We start from the raw sequence: 6937 nt of genomic DNA, 5'->3' as shown, positions 1-6937 counted from the left end.
TAAATCTAAGTTCTGTGAATTTCCTACCAGATTTTTAAAAAGCTATTAAAAAGTCAGATGGAAGGAAGGGAAGGAGGGAGGGAGAGAGAGAGAAAGGGAGTCTTAGCAGCTGCACAACAAAATCCCATGAAGAGCTGGCATGACATTTCTCACTGTTACGAGATGACAACAGATCAAGAAGGCCAACAGCAGCTTTGAAGATCCAGCAGCAACTTCGACAGTTTGTTGTGAGTGCGACTTCACTCGTCCATCCATGCTTGTTTTTCATTCTCTAATATGAGCTGATATTTTTCCTCTCTCCTCCCTACCTGATTACTTCTGCCTTTTTACTTATAACTGCAGCTGCCTCATGATTTCTTGTTTCTCTTCTCTCTCTCTTTTTTTTTAATGTATCTTCACCACTGGACTATTCAAATTTCTGAATTTTTCTTTAGTTTCAGTCAAACACCTAAGAAAGCGAATCCAGCCAAAATTAGAAAGTCACCATCGAGTACAGGTAGGTCCCATCTGAAACTCATTCGAAAATGAAGGACAGACAAGCATATAGATTAAGAAGGTGATGGCAAGTCATACAAATCAAAGAGATCCATAAGTAAGAAATGGCATTAAAAAAATAAACTGAATTTTAGAAGAGTTTTAAATTTACAGAAAAATTGCAAAGATAATGCAGAGTCCAAATATTTCTACCTAGTTTCCCCTACTTGCATTTTACATTAGTATAGTACTTTTATTGTAATTAATAAACCATTATTAATACATTATTATTAACTAAAGCTCATTTGTACCTTATTTAGATTTTATTAGTTTTTGCTTAATGTCCTTTTCTAGTCCAGGATCCCATCTAAGATACCACATTACATTAAGGTCTTATGTCTCCTTAAGCTTCTCTTGGCTGTAACAGTTTCTCAAACTTTTCTTGTATTTAATGACGGCAATAGTTTTGAGTACTGGACAGGCATTTTGTAGACTGTCCCTCAGTCGGGATTTGTATGATGTTTTTGTGATGATTGAGTTAGGGTTATATGTTTTGGGGAGGAAGATCGCAGAGGTACAGTGACATTTTCATCACATCATATCAAGAATACATACTATCAACATGAATTAGCATTGTTTATGTTGACCTTGATCACCTGGCTGAGGTAGTGTTTGTCAGGTTTCTCCACTGTAAAGGTATTCTACTCATTTCATACTGTACTCATTGGAAGGAAATTACTATGTACTGCCAACATGCCAACACGTAAGGAATGGAGAATTAATTATTCTCCATGGCTTTAAGGGTGGAGAATATCTCTATATGTGTAATTGTAGTAGAAGCTTTGACAGTTGGCTTTCCTTTTTGTAATGCAAGTGCCTGACTTAACCTTTCATTGCCAAGACATCCATTTCAAAGAGGCATCCATTTCAAGAATAAACACACTGCCAGGCACACAGTCAGATAAAGAGCCGGGCCACCTCCCTCCATAGAAGCTCCTTTGTTTTGGAGACTTTGATTTCCATAACTAACCATTTGACTACTAGGTGTTTTTTTCTTCTCACTTGCTCTCATGTTTTAAATTCACCAATAAAGAGTGACCCCGTGAAACCGTTGACCACCTCTTCTCCAAAATAGTAGAACCACAGGTCCATGGGCATACTCCCTCTCTCTACCTGCAACCTCGCTGTGTGCCCCCTGGCATGCCTTGAATACTCTGGCCTGAAAGTAATAATCTCATTTTTTTCCCCAAAGTTTCCTAATGGTTTTTGCTGATGAGAATCTTGTAATTATAATAAGAACCACAGGGTCAGTCCAGTTGTAACATTGGTTTGGAAAGGGGAGCTGTCTGTGGGACGTGCACTGGGGCCGAGGCGAAATGCCCAGTCATTTCTAGCAGATAGCATTTCTATCCATAGACTGAGACCTGCACAAAACAGTAATGCATTGTGCTATGACTTTGTGATGGCTGAGAGAGCACTAGGAAATAAGAATTTTTCATCTCTTTTATAATCTTATGGGACCACCATTGTACATATGGTCCATCATTGCTCAGAACATCATTATGCAGCTCATGACTCTAGATTCCTTTGGGTAGGTGTGGCGGGAGGGAACTGAGGTGGTTTATCATTTGCCTAAATAACATCCTTTTTGGAAGAATAATGATACTATAACTTTGGACAGTTTCTTATCCAACTATTCTCTGCCATATACTCAAACATCAGAAAGAAGCCATTTTTCATAGAAATTGTATATTGAAGGTTTTTCTGTGGTTTTGAGAAGGAGAATAACAACAAATATTTGAAAGATGGACTCTCTCTTTTCTTCTCAAGATTCCTTTACACTTTCTTTTTAATATAGAAAGACAAAATTAAACATATAGTAATTTAGCTCTTATTTTACACTGGGTACTGTACTTTTTTAAAATATAAAGATGAAATACTTGATTCTTATCATAAGTAGATTCACAGTTTAATACAGACTTGACTTTTGAATCCCAAAATGAAGGCTTAAGCCCCTTCAGATCTTCTGGTTCTACTCTCAAAGGAAGGAGTTTTCCTGAAACAATCACTTTTTTCCTAATTTGACTTAAAAGCAGTCTCCAGTCCTTTTATCCTCCAGAACAACCTAACTGGTAAATAGCAAAATAGAACAATTCTGAAAAAGAGCATTTGGACAAGCCTGTACTAGGTACTGAGATCATATTTTTATCAACCAAAGATACATGTACTCATAAGACATTTGGGGTCTTGGCGTATTTGAAGACTGTAATTTGACAAAGGACTCTGTTTTCCATTATATAAAAGGATTTAAAAAATAAAGAGAAAAAGATATTTATATATGGTTACTAAAATGCTACATTTCCAATCTTGTAACTAGGGGCTCAAGTGGAAAAACTAGTTTGACAATCTTCAGTTGACCTCTATTAATATAGAATGTCTCCTCTTTATTGTACGACTTAGTTCTTTTTATTTCTTTGCAATCCATGTATGGCCCATCTCCTTTCTCCTGTTACAGTTCTTGCTTTTTAATTAGGCTAGTGCATGCTAATGCACAGCTGATTGTAGGGGAATATTTTAAGTTTTATTTTAACTGCAATAAAATAGTCTTGTGCTAAATATTTGCAAAGGTCAAAATTTTTACATGAATAGGCACTTTCTACGGAGAATGAAAGAATATATTGAGTAACTTTTCACATACCTAGCACTTGGTAGGTACTTGATAAATGTGTTGAGTGATGGAAACAATGAACAGATGTTGAAGTTCTCTTACAACAGTGTTGTCAATTATTCAGTTAACCATTTATTGTGTGTACTCTTCACGCCGGGAATAGCGTAAGGGATAAAAAATTAATAGTATATGTTTGCTTTCAAATACCTTAAAGTCCAGAAGAGGAGACTTACTTCTTCGAAGAAGATATTTTCAATATAACGAGAGGGGAAAGAACGATAGTGGCATATATAAGTACTCTGAGAACAAAAATTTAGGGTTACCTAACCCAGACTCGGGAGTCAGCGATGGCTTCAAAAATGAATTAATCACTACCTGAGTACCAAAGGAATTCATGTCAACTGATGAAGAGAATGAGAAGGGGAAAGGGCAGTGTAGCCATAAAGAAAGCAAGAGCAACTGCACAGAGAGTTAAGTGATGGAAAAAGCATCAGGAAGAAGGGAGCACTGGGAAGGGAGAACCTGGAGCTAGGGAGGCCAGTGTGAATTCTCAAAAGCTTATTTCACTGTATAAGGATGGAAATGTTGGGTTAACAGCAAGAAAGGGAGAGATAGCACTTACTTTCTTCTCTGCTATTCTTCTCCCTTGCGAGGGGGAACCTCAACACCTGCAGCTGACCTTAGGGCTGGCAGTTAAGTCCACTGGGGTCATGGAAAAAGGAACAATATTCAAAGGAGGTGTCAATGACACACTTGAATCTCTGGAAGCATGGGCTCTTTTTCTCATCTATGTACTCTACTCCCATGTGGAAGCCATAATTAAATCAGGATCAAAGATCCACTGAAATGCTCTTCTACATGGGGAGAGTGCCCTCTCTAGATTGCTTTTTTTTTTTTTAAAAAAGCTAATTAATTAATTAATTAATTAATTAATTATTTTGATTGTCTACCTCTGGTGGTTGCTTTCTGGAGTACATTAGTGTGGTAATTCTCTCCTGCTTCTAGTATAGGGAGGAGCACTAGGGCAGAAACATCTCCCCCAAATGTAGCAATCTGGGTAGAGTCTGGGAAAAAAAGGGTTGGAATAATCTGTTTAAACTTGCTTTTAATCTATACCTAAATATAGTTGGACAAACTGATTCTCCAATATGGTTTAGTCAGGATTACCATGTAAGAGTCAACAGGCATTCAGGACCTAGCTAGTTATATGTATAGCAGGACCTTATTTCCTCCTCCTCCCATATATTCCTGATACTCTTAAAGGAACCAAAACAAATTTTCTCTATTTTCCCCATAGGAAGATTATCCAAGTCTTTGTTGATCAGAGGAGCCAGAAAAGGGATAAGGGAAGTCATGCAGTTTGCATTATGACAAAGTCTAAGAAATAGCTATGTGATTATGTGACCGAAGGCAAGGGGAAGTAAAGATCATTGGAGCTTTGTATCAGGTTAGGGTGTTAAAGGGTTTCCCATGTGTTGGAGCTGGGATAGAGATGAAATCTAAGTTCCAATCACCAAGATTCTCAATAAATTCATAGAATAATATGGGAAGACTTCCAAGAAAGGTTAAAGAGTAGTGAAACTTAAAGTGTGAACTTTAAAAAAAGAGGTTTTTGTGGCTATATCATGCAGAAGAATATTTGGAAGGAGCTAGTATACATTTGTTTGCTTGCTTACTCTGGAATATATTGTGTCCTAGGTGTATTGGTTTGCTAGCGCTACTGTAACAAAGTACCACAAGCCAAATGGCTTAGACAAAGAAATCTATTATATCACAGTTCTGGAGTCTTGGAGCCCAAGATCAAGGTGTCAGTAGGGTTGGTTCCTTCTGAGAGATATGAGGAAGAATCTGTACCATGCCTTTCATTTAGCTTTTGGGAGTTTGCTGGTAATCTTTGGTGTTCCTTGGCTTATAAAAACATTACTCTGACCTCTGCCTTAATCTTCACATGAACTTCTTCCTGTGTCTGTATGTCCAAATTTCCCTTTTCATAATGATACCAGTCATATTAGGTTAGTGCTCACCCTAATGACTTCATCTTAACTAATTATATCTGCAATAACTATTTCCAAATAAGGTAAAATTCTGTGGTACTAAGAGTTAGGACTCCTATATATCTGTTTGGAGGGACACAGAGTTCAACTATTAAAACCATCTTGATTTTGAAAATCTTGATTTTTATGTTTATTTTATGTATTTAAAAACTTAACTATGGGAACAGAAATACTGTACTTCACAATTGTTAGAACTAATGACTTTTTTTTTTTTTTTAGAGAGAGAGACATGACCAGTAAACTCAGATTATTTAAAACTTACTTGCAGGCCAAACTAGAATCAGTCATCCATATTCCATCCACCCACCCATGCCTTCAGCATATGTATTTTGCCCATCTACTACATAAGCTTGAGATAATTAAGATATGGTTCATGTTCCTAAGAAATTCACGATTGCAAAGAGGAAACGTATTTGTAAATAGTCACAGAGTACCTTGTAATAAGTGCTGTGATAGGCTTTACTTCCTCATCAGCACTTTCATCTTTTCAGAAACTAGTTAGGTCTGCAATATGAAACTTACAAATGGAAGTTGCAGCTCAATTAGTGCAGGGGCCGCGGAGGCATTTCTATAAGGCTGTTCAAATTCCATATAACTAAATTTTCCTCTTTGTTATTTTAAAACTGGAGAGTCTGTTAAAAGAGAATATTCGTTGTGACTGAATGAATGGCTATTTTGTTAAGCCGAAATAATTCAGATTCAGATGGGATAAGTATAAGCTGTCATGAATGTATATATTCCCAGAGTTTCTCAACTTTGACAATACTGACACTTCGGCCTGAGTAATTTTTTTTTTTTTAATTGTAGGGTGTTGTTCTGTGCAGTTGTGGAATATTTTAGCAGCATTTGTGGCTTCTACCCACTACGTGCAAGTAGTATGTCTCCTCATCTTTGTGACAGTTGCCCTCTGTCCCAATTTGTGAAAACTGGACAATATTGCTGCAGCGGAGAATCACTAATGTACACTTGAATCTCATGGTCTCACTATATCTTATCCAATTTAAAGTGTGCAATATTGATCTGGTTTCGTAGACAGTCCACCTTTAATTTAGACTGAAGCAAATAAATCTACTTTAGTTGTTTGTTGTTGTTGGCAGGGGCGGTGAGGGAGAGGGATGTGGGAGAATAATATCTGTACTTAAGAAATTGTACTAATACCTAGCAACTCGGGCCAGCAACTCTAACTAAATTCTCTAAATATCTGTATGATAAACTAACATTTAGTACAAGAGATAGGAGAAATGAAGAAAATTAAGAAAGGAAGGAGATGAGTTAGGTTGGAATGGTTTCAGTGCTCATCATCTTAACTTAGGGATGAACGTTGGGGCTTATAGGAGATGAACTGGGAAGGAACTCAGTCTTTTGGCCAGTGCCTCCTCGGGGGCCATTTTCCTCCTCCTTGCACCCTTGCCAATATTCTATCAGCTTGATCTCAAGTTCTTAAAGGGATGATGCTCTGTTATTCTTGAGGTCTCAGGTCACCCCTGCCTCTCATCAGGTGTTATGGTCAGGGATATGAATGTTAGCCTAGAGACCCTTTCTAAGCCCACTTGTGCATCCTATAAAGATGCCGGCATCTCTAGCTTTCAGAATTGAGAAGATCTAGCTTGATTATCAAAACTCGACTGATTTGCTGACAGTAGCCCTGACACAAATAGTTTTCAATAGCAGTTATTTTACTGAGCTGAACTTTTAAAAGATATCAGATCATTACTCTTAAGTACAAATATGTCGTCTTGGC

Source organism: Pteropus alecto, unplaced genomic scaffold (assembly GCF_000325575.1).
Source record: "Pteropus alecto unplaced genomic scaffold, ASM32557v1 scaffold146, whole genome shotgun sequence".
In the NCBI taxonomy this organism is placed as follows: domain Eukaryota; kingdom Metazoa; phylum Chordata; class Mammalia; order Chiroptera; family Pteropodidae; genus Pteropus; species Pteropus alecto.
This window is presented reverse-complemented; position numbering follows the sequence as displayed.